This window comes from Mesoplodon densirostris, chromosome 1 (assembly GCF_025265405.1).
Source record: "Mesoplodon densirostris isolate mMesDen1 chromosome 1, mMesDen1 primary haplotype, whole genome shotgun sequence".
Classification (NCBI taxonomy): domain Eukaryota; kingdom Metazoa; phylum Chordata; class Mammalia; order Artiodactyla; family Ziphiidae; genus Mesoplodon; species Mesoplodon densirostris.
Genome location: NC_082661.1, coordinates 105782358 through 105796052, shown reverse-complemented (window position 1 = coordinate 105796052; position 13695 = coordinate 105782358). Strand labels below are relative to the sequence as shown.

Genomic DNA, 13695 nt, shown 5'->3' with positions numbered 1-13695 from the left:
CTGCGAGGGGCAGGATTTCAGGATCTCTGGGGTCCAAGTCCAGCCCTGAGAGCCAGGCTGTGCTGTGAGTGAGGGGTGGCCCTGGGCCAGGCTGGGTGAATGTTTGTCAACCCTGGGGTCTGAAGGGCTGGGGTGCTGGGCACTCTGCTTGCTCCCACCCTTCATCAAAATTCTCCTGTTGGGGGCTTCCCTAGTGGCGCAGTGGTTGAGAGTCCGCCTGCCGATGCAGGGGACACGGGTTCGTGCCCCGGTCTAGGAAGATCCCACATGCCGCGGAGCGGCTGGGCCCGTGAGCCATGGCCGCTGAGCCTGCGCATCTGCAGCCTGTGCTCTGCAGCGGGAGAGGCCACAACAGTGAGAGGCCCACGTACCGCAAAAAAAAAAAAAAAAAAATTCTCCTGCCACCTCTCCAGCAAATGGGCCTCCCCCCCTCCCAGGTTTTACAGATGGGGAAACTGAGGCCCTGTTGGCTAAATAGTTTCCCATAGCCTCGCCTGCCTCCAGCTGTCCCTCTTTGGCTTTGTCCTTCTTCTCCAGTGGTCCTGCCTTGGTCCTGGTCTTTTCCCAGTGGACACAGCCACTTGGTTCTGGCCTTTCCCACCTCCCCCCACTCTCAGTTAACTTCTCTGACCCCAAGTGTGCTGCTGCAGCCAGGTCTCCTCTTTCTGGGGCGTGGGACCCGTTGCTGGGCAGCTCTGGGACAGGTGGACAGTGACATGGCCCAAGTTCTGTCCAGCTGCAACTCTGAGCACCCCGATAGCCTGGCTATGCCTCGTCCAGCCTCTCAGGGACCTCGGCCTCAGCATAACCCAAATCCAGCCCCTGGATGCCCCCCACCCTGCCTGGCTTGGAGTAGCTGGTCCAGCCCCTGCCATTGCTGCCCTACTGGACTCTGGCCCTTTGTGCCCAGTGCAGCACAGAGGGGCAGACCTTGGCCTCCCACCCGGACAAGGCTCAGCCTCTGCTGGGCTGGCCTTCTGCTCTCCCTCCCAGCCCCTTCAGGCCCCAGCCAGATCCTGCCCTTCCCCTGCTCACAACTTCCTAGGCTCTGGGACCAGGGATCCCATCCCCTCCACCGCATCATGCCCCAAGCCATTGACCCCTGCCCTGGAAGGCTCCAATCCCCTACAAACTTGCTGGCCTTGCTCCCTCTCCCAAGAATACCTTCACTCTATCTCTACCACTTACCCCACCCCTTGGGGCTCCCCTCAGGAAGCCATTTTCTCCCAGAAAGCCCTTTCCCCTACAGGATCTGACAAGCCCCCTTTTCCCTAGGCCCCTGCCCCTTAAACAGGGTAACCTGGGTCTAAAGCTGGACTTGTGTCCCCACTCCCCCCATGGCTGTGGGGAAGGGCCTTGGATGGGCGCCTCCCAGGAGGTAAAATTTAAAGTACCCTGTTTTCTGGGCCTCGCACTCTTGGAACCAGAACCCTGGGCCCTGGGAGTCCAGACTTGTTACAAGGGCTGTGTCCCCGTTTGGAAGTGGCTGAAAAGTGCCCTAGAGACCTTTCTGAAACAAGGGCGAGGTTCCAGAGGTTCAGTTCCCAGCAAGCCCTCTTCTGCCGGGGGTGGCGGAGGGGTCATCCTCTGCCCCTGCCCCTGGCCTCCTGACCTGAGTCAGAGGCCGCCTCCTGCTGCAGGATCAGGATCAGTGGGTTGGGGGGGGCAGCACCTTCTCCAGTGGGGCCACCAGGTGCCACTTGCATTTACGGCGCATCTATTGTGTGCTGTGCAGGGATGGCGTGTCCACACCCGCAGCCAACTCCTGCCTTCTCCCCGGGACCAGGAGTGGGGAAAGGAGGGGATTCCCCGGACTCCGACGTCTTGACCCCCCCACCCCGCACCCAACCTCGAACTCCGAGGACGGCTGGCTGCGTCTGGGACCTCCGCATTGCAAAAGGAGTTGGTGGGATGGGCCCAGGGAGCCCGAGGAGGCGGGGCCAGGTTCTTTGGGAGGGGACTCAAGGGGCAGGGTAGGATGGAAGGGGCGTGGCCCAGAGCCTCGGGCGGGGCCGGGCCGACGGGGCGGGGCGGGGCCAGACAGAAGGGGCGGGCACAGCTCCGGGCGGGACCTGGCTCCTGGCTACCCGCCGGGAGGGCGGGAGCCTGGCGGCCCAGCCGGGAGCCACCGCTGGGACGCAGGGCCCGCGGGCTGGGAGCAGAGCCTCGGCAGGTAAGGCACGGCAGCGGGGCGCAGACGGGCGGGGCGCGATCGAGTCTCCCGGGCTGGCCGGAGTCCCCGGGGCCAGGTTTCTCTCCGTAGGGCGGGAGGGGGGGCGGTCAGCTCCAGCGCACGCCGGGCCTGGCGGCGCCACTGCCCGAGGAAGCGCGAGGGTTCAGGGGTGAGCGGGGTGCACCCTGGAGGCCTAGGAGCGGGGGCGAAGGCGTCGCGTCTGTCCCGCGTCCCCCTCGTCCCTCTGGCCTCCGCTTCCCCAGGCCCCTGGGGCTCGCAGACCTCCGCAGGCCCGCATTACACGATCCACACACACATCCCGGCCTCTGAAGGCCCGGGCGGGGAATTTGCTTCCACCTCCTCCCGGTTATCCAAAGTTTCCTTCCCTCAAGTCACGCAACGAAGGGTGGAGAAAAGCTGCCTGTTGGAGCTGACTCACACTGAAGTATGAGTGAATGATAGCCCAGTGGCTCTGGGGGTGTCTGCGACTCTTATTCTGGGGGACAGCGAGTGTCAGAGAGTTGGGGGTCAGAGACAGCTGTCCTTCCACATGTGGGCCGGCCCCTCCCAGCAGCCCGGCTCTTTCCTCCTGCTCTGGGCCTCCGCTTCCCCTGGTGAAGTGCTGACAGTGCTCCCACTGGGGGTGTTGAGGGGGCCTGAGCCCCGCTGCAGAGCCTGGAGCTCACTCCCTCTGCCGCCCTGCTGGACCCTGAGCGCCTCACATCCTCTCTCTGTGCATCGGTTTGCCCATCTGTCAACACTGATGACGTCCGTGCCTGCTGGTCAGGTGGTCATGCTGAGTAAAGGGCCCCTCTAAGTGACCCTGGCCTGGGGCGGGGTTCTGTGTGGGACCCCTGGGATTGCAGAGTCGAGGACACACATGTGATCTTGCTGATGAGACAGGTAACCAGGCCCTAGCACAGAGGGGGCTCAGGAAATGTTACTTGCGGTGATGATGATGTGTAGAATTTTTTCACGACAGTTTGACAGCCAAGGGAGCATGGCAAGTCCTGGAGTCAGCGTAGATTTCCAGGTTTAAGTCTAGCCCAGCACTGATTTCAGTGTAACCCTGGGTCGGCCCTCTGCCCTCTCTGGCTCAGGCTCTGCGAGACCAGAGGAGGGGGCTGGGCTCTATTATCTCCTGGCTTTCCTCCCACTGTGTCCAATACCCAGGGAACCCATGCAGAGGGCCCTCTGGGAGTCAGGGCTCCACTCCAGGTAGACCAGGAGGCCAGGATGGGGGCTCCAAGGTGAGAATTCTGTTAAATTCCCCTCCCTCCCCTGCCCCCCCGCCAGCCACCACTCCATTACTTGGCTCTGTGCCCCGTATTGGGGCACAACCTGGCCAGAGGGGGCAGGCAGAAGGACAGATGCGTAGATGGCCCAGGCTAGTCCCTGTTGGCCATCAGGAAAGAGGGGTGTTGACAGTGGGCCTGGCCTTTCTGGGGAGTCCCTCAGGCCTGCAGAGTCAGTGAGGAGCCCAACAAGGAGGCCAGCCTGGGAGAGATAGGAGGGTGGGCGGCTCCAAACCTCCCTTGGCCCTTCCTGTTCACATGGACAGAGGAAAGAGAGATGCTGAGTCAGCCCCCACCATCCCTCCCCCCACATGGATGCCCGCAAGCTTGCAGGCCTACATGGGGGAAGCCTGAGGAAGCACAGAGAGACACAGAGTGGCTGGGTCCTGGCTTTGAATCCAGCTGCCACCATTTACTAGCTGTGTGATCTTGGCCAGGGGGCTTCACACTGCTGAGCCTCAGTTTCCTCATCTGTAAAATGGGGATAGTGAACCACTTTCTGCCTTATAGGTGGTTTTGAATGTCCAGGGGCTGATGGTGGCACATGATTGGTGTTCAGTAACTGTGAGCCACTGGGGGTGCTTTCCCTGGCCCTTAGGGCTGGAGAGCAGGGATAGCTGGGCCACCTCTGCTTGGCAGTGGGGGTGGGGCTGGGCCTGGAGAGATCTGGGGCAAAGGGCAGACTCCTAGGTCCCTGCCCCCTTGGGTCTCATAGCAAAGGCCAGGGTCTCTTATGAGTGGCCAGGCTCAGGGAACCACCTGGGTCCTCCTGGTTTCTGTCCTTGAAGCTCTATCATGGGACACCAAGGGTCAGTGACTGGCAGGCCCCACTCTCCCCTCATTGGCTGGCTAATAGATGGCCTCAGTAAGGCCTGGGCATGCACATATGTGGTTCTCTAATAACCCCAGGTAGCATGGTCAGCAGTCGGCAGCCTGGCTGAGGGAGGTGGGTGGCAGGTGGCCAGTGAATGCAGGGTTTGCGATCAGAAGGAGGACTGTCTGAGCCACGCGGATGACCATGAAGGTAGGAACAGACTGGGCCAGAGGCTGGCAGAGGGGAGGGTGGCAGACCAGTTTGACCAGAGTGGCCTGGTGTGCACCGGCTGTGGTGAGAGTGTGGATGGGGGCATGGATGAAAGTGCACCGGGGCCTAGGCAGGGAGAGGGGGCTGTCAGGACGCTGAAATCCTACCCACAGGTAGGTGGCCTGTCTCCAAAAGGCCTCTGGATCTCTCCAGTGGCCCTGACCAGTCATCCAAGGGCTGGGGACAGTCCCACATGTGGGCCACTTAAGTCGCAGAGGTGGGGAGGGGGAGCATTCTGGGCTTTTTGTAGCCTCAGGCAGGCAGGCTCAGCAGCGCCCACCTCTGGGTTCTTGCCTGCTGTCCTCCGGGAAGGGTGTGGGCTTGGTCGCTGAGGCAGTGGCCTGGGGAGGTCGGCAGGGCCTGAGGGGTTGGCAGGGCACTCTCGTGGTGCCTCCTTACCACCCCTGGGCCTAGGCACCGGAGGGCAGCCAGGATGATGCCGAGAGAAATGGAGCTGCCTCTCAGCCATGGCCAGGAGACCTGAGCCTCCTGAGTGAATTACACTTCTCCACCCTCAAGTGATAGAAGCCCCTGGCTCTGGGCCACACTGAAGGATCTGGGCTCGGGGGCCAGGCTCCTGAGCTGCCCTTGAAATCTAGGCGCCACCCCAGTGAAGTGCAAAACAAGGCTGGGCCTTCATCGGCGGGTGTGCCTCACGGTGCTTGAGGTCCCCCCACTGCCCTGCTTCTCCCTGGGCAGCAGAACTTCTGAAGTTCCAGTTTTGGGGCCACCTGCAGGTTAGCCCTTGCCCGTCCCCATCCCAGGTCATGAACCACGCTGGAAATTGCTGGCAGGACTGGCGCTTCTTTCACCCAGTCCCCAGGTCCAGAGGCGACTGATCCTTGGCCCCCGTGGGCTAGGCACAGCGGGTTCCAGTGCTCCTTGCCTGCTGGCCTCTGGGAAGGGTGTGGGCTCGGTGGCCGAGGCAGTGGCCTGGGGAGGTCGGTGGGGCCTGAGGGGTTGGCAGGGCACCCTCCTGGTATCCGTACTCCTTCCCCTACAACTGTGCTGCAATTCCGAGAAGTGCCCTCTGCTTCCTTGTGAATCAGATGTTTATTGCATGCTGGCTGAGCCCAGGGTAGGGGCGGCCCACTGCCAACCACGTTCCAGGCCGCTGGTTAGGGTGTGGGGCGTCTGCCTCCTGGAACCTGCAGAGGCAGGGGAGGTCCCTGTCTCCAGGAGCTGCCAGGCTGACGGGTGAGCGCTCCAAGTTGGCTCCATGCCTGCTGGGAGGAGGGTGGGCTGCCCCACGGCTGGGGCTGAGCCAGCCCAGGGAAGGCTTCCCAGGGGCTTCTTGGAGCCAGCACAGCTCCTCCCAGGAAGTAGTCGGGGGCCGCATTCCCAGCGCTGGAGCAGCCTGTCCCTTTCAAGTCTCAGTGACTCTCTGGACTTCAGGTCCCTCCTTGTGAAATGGGATTAAAAACAGTTATAACTCATGGTGTCCTCAGAAAAGTTAAATGAGATGCTGCAGAGAAGCCCCCACTGTGGGATCTTGAGCCCTGTCCCAGGCTGGGGCCTCCCTGCCCTTGACCCTGCAGCTCCATTTGGGGGATTTCCTCTAGCCTTGCCCAAGGGGATGTTGTAATCTGGCAACATTGTTCTGTGGCATTAGAGAGCTCTGTGTCCTCATACCCCGGCTGCCCCTGTGGCCCCAGCCCTCACTGCTGGCTGCCCCCTGCAAGGTGATGTGGGGTCAGGGGTCGACCTAGGGGCCTGGAATATCAGGGTAGGCCTTGGCTTGACCCCAAAGCCTTGGGAGCCAGGGGTAGCACCCACAGTCCACTTAGGGCCCTGGCTGGGCGCCTGGGCCCATGCCACCCCACTACGAGCTCTGCTCCTGGGGCAGTGGTGGGTGCTCTTCAGAAAGCTGCTGCCCCCAGACCTCTGCTCCTCTCGTTCATGCTGGGTGCCCTGTGTACCAAGCCCAGGGCCAGGCGTGTACAGGTAGCAGCTCAGCCTGTCTAGCCCACCCTGCCACTCTCTCCCTCGGAAGCAGTTTAATAAAAGGCATAAGTGTCTGTCCTGCTTGGTGCTCAGGGACCCTCCCTGGCCCCTGCCCCTGCTTCCCGGAGCTAGGTGCCTTCTACAAGCCCCAGCCCATTCCCTGGTCACCTTGTCTACCTATCTGCTTCTCCTTGCCCAACCGGGGTCTCATGAAGGACAGGGACACAATTGAGTGCCCTTGCCCAGCGGTGCCCACATGGGTCTGGTCCAGAAGAGGGACGACCCCCTGTAGAGCATCCCAGGAGCTCCCACAGACCTGAAGCCCGGCGTGTTTACCTCCTGCTTCCACATCAGAGACACAGGTGCCCCGTTATCGTGGAAGGAGTCTGCCGCCCGGCTGGTGACGTTTCCAATCAGATCACAGTGGGTGGTTGTGCTCTGGCCTTGTGTGAACCCCTCCAGGTTTCTATCATGGCTCCCAGCCTTGGGATCCATCAGCCACAGCCCTTAATAGTCACCACTGCAGTTACCTGGTCTCAGGGGCCCCAGCAGTGGTTCAGATGGGGAGACAGGCGGGGAGTCTGGGGCGCTCCACCCTAAGTGGAAGCTGTTCCTTTCTCTGTGGCTGTTCCTTCCTAGAGACACACGTTGGGGCCAAGATTGGGGTCAGCCTGAGCTCCCCTGACCCACCGGCCACAGCGGAGACCTGGTCTTTGTGTCCCAGAGACCCAGTGCCCCAGATGGGGCCTGGCAAGTTTAGATCTGCCACCAGTAGGAGAGTGGTGGGGAAGGAGCCAAAAAATCCAGCCTGGGAGCCCTTCGTGGACAGGTGGGAGGGGGAGGGAGGCATGCCAGGAAACTCACCTTGTCTCCTGAGGGATGTCCTCCGTAACCCCAGCTGCTTCCTCTCCTCCTATTTGAGGCCAGAAAAGGAAGACCCTTTCTCAAGGGGCAGCTGGCACAGAGCCTCTGGGTCCCCTGATGCCCAGGCAGACACAGTGCCAGGGGCCGGGCCCTGGCAGGCAGGTCAGTGATCAGCTGGTGGGTTTGACCACGGTGGGCAGAGGACAGAGTGACCGCGTCCCCTGCCCTTCAGCACAGGACGAGAGGCGGCTTCCCATTGCCATCACCATCTGGCCCGAAACCTCTAGGAGCGCAGGGTGGTTGTTGGATGCTGGGCGAGATCCATGGTAGTGCCCGGCTGTGAGCTGGATGCACGAGACGGCCTCAGAGCCCCCAGGGTCAGCGCCAGGCCACTACAGCCTCCCTGCTGACTCACCCAGATCTTGGCGGGGCCGAAGGCACTTGGGGATAGAGCCTCAGCCTCCCGCAGGAGGTATCACCACCACGTACCCCCCAACCCCCATCTCGGGAGCTTGTCGATGCTGTGCTGCAGCCCCACTGACCAGCCGGACCCCACGAAGTCCTCCCCCAAACCCCCACCTCCTGACTTCTCTGGACTCTCACCCAGGGGGAAGGATATGCTGCTCCAGGGGACCCCACCCTGGCACTTCGCTGCACCAGGGCTGGGGCCCCCAGTGCCGGCTCCTTGCCACACAGGGGAGCTGCTCAGGGGTGGGCCATGGGGGCAGGAGACTCTGGAATCACTTCCCTTCGGGGCCTCACCAGGACCCAGCCTAATCTGGTTCCAGACCTTGGGCTGCAGCTGCCAGAGGAGGCCGATGCCTGGTCCTTCTGTCAGAAGAGGTGTCCCGGACCTGAGAGTGGGGTAAGGGGGAGCCCCAGGCTGCACGCAGGGCCCGGGTTCTGGCCCAGCTGGGCCTCAGCGCCGGTAGCCCTGGTGTCCACTTGCTATAAAATGGAGTGAGGCATGGAGCCCATCCCTGAGTTGCCCAGCCATCCTGGGGTTCCTGGGCACCAGCCTTGGAAGGTTTGCCACCTGGGACGGGAGCTCTCTGAGATCAGCCTTCCGTTCTCTCGAGAATGTGACCAGGAGGGTGAAGTTCTGTGGTCATTGGTGGCCGTGCCTGCTCTGGGGGCAGAAAGTCACTGGGGAAGGAAGAGTGTTGAGAAACACACACACAGGACCTAGGAGGCCCTGCCCCAAGCCCAAGGTTCCTGCCAGCCAGGCACCTACAGGTAGTTGTTCCAGAGTGAGGCCTTGGAAAGCAGGAGTGGACGGCCCCACCCTAGTGGCCTCCGTGTTGATGCACCTGCCGCCTGGAGGACCCGCAGGGGCCCCTCCCCACAGGCAGCCCCAGGCCCAGCCCTGCAGAGGCAGCAGGAACCTCCTCGCCCTGCAGGGGGGTGGCCCCCAAGAATGGTGTAGGAGGTGCCATTTGGGGTAGGGCCTTCTTGGGGTGGGAGCAGGAAGGGGGCAGGAGAGGCCAGGCTGAGAGGGTTTTTTTAAAATAAATTCACTTATTTATAAATTTGTTTATTTTGGGCTGTGTTGGGTCTTCGTTTCTGCGCACGGGCTTTCTCTAGTTGTGGCGAGCAGGGGCTACTCTTGGTTGCAGTGCGGGGCCTTCTCATTGCGGTGGCTTCTCTTGCCACCGGAGCACAGGCTCTAGGTGCACAGGTTTCAGTAGTTGTGAGACGTGGGCTTAGTAGTTGTGGCTCGCGGACTCAGTAGTTGTGGCTCGTGGACTCTAGAGTGCAGGCGCAGTAGTTGTGGCACATGGGCTCAGTAGTTGTGGCTCGCAGGCTCTAGAGCGCAGGCTCAGTAGTTGTGGAGTGTGGGCTCAGTAGTTTTGGCTTGCGGGCTCTAGAGCACAAGCTCAGTAGTTGTGGCACATGGGCTTAGTTGCTCCACGGCATGGGGGATCTTCCCGAACCAGGGCTCAAACCCGTGTCCCCTGCTTTGGCAGGAGGATTCTTAACCACTGTGCCACCAGGGAAGCCCCCATGGGAGGGTTTTGAGCAGGGGCTGGTTTGTGGTTTGAAAGCTCACTCTGGGGTCTTAAGACTGCCTCCTGCCCCCCACCGCACATACCGCACCGCAGCTGGGGCTGTAAGGAGCTTGGGCAAAAGCAGGTGAATCGGACCTGCAGGAGGGCTAGGTGTGCGGTGGGCGCAGGGGCTCAGCTGAGCAGGATGGAGTCAGTGACTCACGCTGAGGGGCCGCCAGGGCCGGGGGAAGGCAGACGTGGGGTAGCACCCGGCTCTGGTCGTACTGCCTCTGCCCTCCGCCCCCCGCGCCCCCAGTCCTCGTTGCTGGCTTTTCTGGCGACAGTGGTGTGACCCCATGGCTGTCTGCCTGGGGAGGGGAGGGTGTCCCTGTAGCACCACCGAGCCATGCCCCTCCCCCACCTGGTGCAGGCTTCCCCAGCCAGGAGGAGGCCTTAGGGGCTGGCACTCGGGAGCTTGACCCCTGGCTCTGCTGACCATCAGGAGCCACCTTGCCTCTGGGAGGCTTAGTTAGGCTGAGGGCTAGATGAGAGCGTTTGCCTTGTCCACAAGGGCCCCGCGGGCACTTTGCCTGTGGGATCTGGGGAAGCTTTCTAAGGCTGCTGTGCCAGTGGAAGGGGGTGGGCCTGGGGGAAGGGAGCAGCGGGATGAGCCTCAGCAGAGGCCCTCTCCTCCAGCCCTGCTCTGGGCTCTGAGGTCCCCTGAGGGCACCACTCCCCAGCCTGACTGTGGGGCATCAGGGTGTCCTGGGGTGACCTAAGTTTGCAGGGTGGGGACAGCACGAGGCGGTCAGGGAAGGCGTGCGAGCTGTCCGTCGTCGTGGCTGAGCACCAGCAGGGTGACGGCCTTGAGCCTGAGACTGAGCCCGGTTGCCTTTGAGAGTTGCCTCCCAGCTGTGGCAGGGACAGCGGCTCAGAGAGAGAGGCCGGGGCACAGCATCCTGCAGGACCACCAGCCTTGGGAGGGTGGCAGCATGGCTGGATGGAGACAGCCTTCCCCCACCCCCTCCTGTCCCCTGTCCTGTCTGTCAAGGCTGCCCAAGAGGGGCAGGAGAGCTGGGGCTGGGCCCCTTTCCCGCCATCCTGGGCCCACCGCCAGACCCTTCTCCTCTCTGGGCCTCCGAACAATGGGGCAGTGTGAGGGCGCCTGGGAACAGTCAAGCCAGCCAGGCCCCCTGTGGGCCCAGCTGAGGGGCTCGGAGGGGAGCCAGGGCCGTGAGTCATCCATCCAGCGCCCGGCCCAGGGCTCCCAGGCTGAGGAGGAACAGCGTTCTCGGTTCCCCGCACCACACGTGGGGCCGGCCTGCTCCTCCTTCCCTCTTGTGCCCCCCTGTCCGTGCCTCTTCCTGCGGCCTCTCTCTGGTTCCCTCCCTTCTGGGTGTGTCCCTGTCCCCCTGCCTCTGTCCAGCCAGAGACCCAGGCCTGGGAGTGGCTGCGGCCTGCTCCCCCAGCCCCTGTCCATGGCAGCTCGGCGGAGGGGCTGCCCCGTCACGGGGCGCCCCCCCCCGACTGCAGGGAACCCCAGGAAGTAGCCAGTGAGAGGGCAAGACTCTCCTGAGGCCAACTTAAAATTGACCGAGGAATAAAAGGTGAGCAAAAGCAGAAACAGTGCAATAAAATAAAAAAACTCAGAGAGTGAAGGTTAATCAACAGCGTCAAAGAAAAAAATGTTTGAAAACAGCCTAAAAATATTAACATTAGGGGGACTTCCCTGGTGGTTCAGTGGTTAAGACTCCACGCTTCCACTGCAGGGGGCACGGGGTTCGCTCCCTGGTCCGGGAGCTAAGATCCTGCAGGCCGTGCAGCCAAAAAAAAAAAGAACATTAGTGATAAAAGGATAAAAATAAATGGATTAAAACTGAAGAGACACCAAACCCTAAAATGCTGAAGTGAAAAGAAGGAGGGAAGGGACCTTGTGGTATGGACTTGGCCTTGACGGGCTCCAGCCTGTGGCAGGGTGGGCAGGAGACCAAAACACTGCTGGACAATTGGTGAACCAGGTTCCTAGGTGAGTGAGTGGTCCAGGGACCCCCAGAGATATATGGAGCTGAGTTGCGGGGCCACACCTCATGCCCCTGGGTCCTGATGCCCTTTGCCCTGACCCGGGAGCCCTGACTTGGGGAAATGCTGTAAGGTACTCAGGAGCTTTCTGGTTCCTGTGGTCTGAGGGAGGCCACCATGGCACGAAAGATCCTAAAGAGATGAGTAAAGGAACAGATGCTACTGGTGTCAAGGTCAGTGCCCCTGGTGGCCTACCCTGAGACGCCCCAGCAGGTGGTTGCCAGTGTGGAGGGCTCGTACAGCTGCCCTGGCCTGGCACCGGTGGACAGCAAGTGTCCCTGCAGCGTGCCTGTCAGGGCCAGCCTCTGGCCTCCACCCTCGGCTCCTGCAAGGAGCAGTGGGGCCAGGTCTCTCTGGATGCCTCCTCTCACCCCAACCCCAGGCCCTTTGCACAAGCTCTTTGCTACTCAAGACACTTTCCGTGTGATCTTCTTGCTTGGCTGTGGCGTGCGGATGCTGGCTGATGTGTCACCCCATCTGGGTGGAAGCATTGTCACAAGGATGTGAGTCAGAGGTGGCTACCTCCCCAGCAGATCGGGAGCCCAGCTTGGATCCGGGGGTGAAGGGTGCGGCGTTTGCTGACAGGTGGCGATGCCCTGATGGCCTCCCTCTGTCCCAGTACCGGTGGCAGCGGTGAACAGGGCTCAGGGTGGGGGCTTGTGGCTGGGACAGTCTCCTGACCAGCTCCCCCTGGGCTCTGGGGATACGTGTAAAACAGAAGCAGACTCTGAATTCACGAGGACAGGCTGGCATGTGCCCGCGTCCCCAGGCCGTGTGTCCCAGCCCCGTGTGCCCCAGCCTCTGGCCAGAACCTGGAGCCCTCCTCTGGGCTGCTGGGTTCTCTGCCGGGTGGGAGCTGGCATCCTTCCTGAGAGTAGGCCCTGGGGCTCCTTCTCCTCATGCCCCTGAGACCCAGGCTTGGCGGGAAGTGCCAGGCTGCATGTGGTGGGTGAAGTGGCCCCGGCTCTGGGCCACATGGGTGGTGCTGGCTGTGTGGCCACTGCTGCAGCCCGTTCACCCTCAGCTTCCTCATCGGGAGAGCAGGAGACGGGCAGCTGGGGACTGAGTGGGCCATGGGGGCTGACGGCTTGGCACTGGGCGGATATTCCCAGAGGGTGCCCCCTGCCCTGGCCCACTGACTTGGCCCTCCTGTCACAAGAGGTGGACCATAGACAGGAAAGCGCCCCCAGCCTTTGTGACCCCCCCTGCCTTGGCTTCAGCAAGTGGGGACCTGTCCCCACAGGATGTGACATGTACATATGTCCCCAGGAGGGTCTGGCTGGTGGTAGCCTGTGCTCCTGAGGCCTGGGGCTGCTGTCAGAGACCAGACCCTCCACTGAGGGCCAGGCTCTGGAGTGCTGAGGAAGCCACGGTGACATGACCCAAGGAGCATGCATGGTGGCCGCCGGGAAGAGGGTGGAGCAGGCTGGGTTTGGGGAAGTCCTGCCATCTGTGTGTTCCTTGTCTGCTGGGAGTGACCTCAGAGGAGACGGTCTGTCCCCTTCTGGGTGACCTGACAACGGGGCTCTGCAGATTCCAGCCCAGCCACACCCCCTTGGCCCCTGGAGGATGGGCAGCGGTGTCGGGCAGCCTGGTCTGCCTGGGGCTCAGCCCACCGGGCGCTCGGGGTGTGAGGGTGCGTTGTCCAGGCCCTATACCTGCTCTGCCGGTGCCTGTTGCTGGTCGCTTTGTGGACAAGGACAGTGAGAAGAGTGAGACTGGGAGAGGTCAAGTGCCTGGCCGAGGTCACTCCCGGGGTGTCCAGGCCTTGCTCAGTGGGTGGCAGAGCCCCCGCACTAGGCATTGTCATTGCAGCCAGAGGCCCCCCAAGGATGGAGCAGTGGGGGGTCTTAGGGAGGGATGAACGGTTTCATTCAGTGAAGGAGCTCCGTGATGGGACCCCATGTGGAGTCGGGAGTGTCCAGCTAACGAGGTGGGATCTGTTCCTGCTGCAGGAGGTGCCCAGGCCAGCTTCATGCTGGGGACACTGCAGGGGACAGACACAAGGAGTGGCTGTCATGTCACCCCCCATCGAGCTGTGTCGAAGGAGGGTCAGAGAGTCAACAGATAGGCTGAAAATGCCGCAGTCAGTGTGGCCCTGCCCGTGGGCGGAGCCTACGCAGGAGAAGGGCAGAGGCTGTGTGTGCAGGTAGTGGGTCTGGACGTGGGGCGGAGGAGGCAGGGGTGGGACCAAGGGGAAGGGAGATGTTGCTCCAGGCCAAGCACAGCACTGGGCAAAGGTGTCCGTCACCTTCTGCTGGAATTTTC

At 62.1% G+C, this 13695-nt stretch overlaps 1 protein-coding gene across 1 annotated transcript in view; it reads left to right on the top strand.

Annotated features, from left to right (window-relative positions):
* The first annotated feature begins 2059 nt into the window (after positions 1-2059).
* Positions 2060-13695, top strand: part of SH3BP2 (SH3 domain binding protein 2) — a 40158-nt gene continuing 28522 nt past the window's right edge. Inside the window, exon 1 of the mRNA XM_060106774.1 lies at positions 2060-2173. The gene's annotated coding sequence lies outside the window, so the exon portion shown is untranslated. The remainder of the gene's footprint in view (positions 2174-13695) is intronic.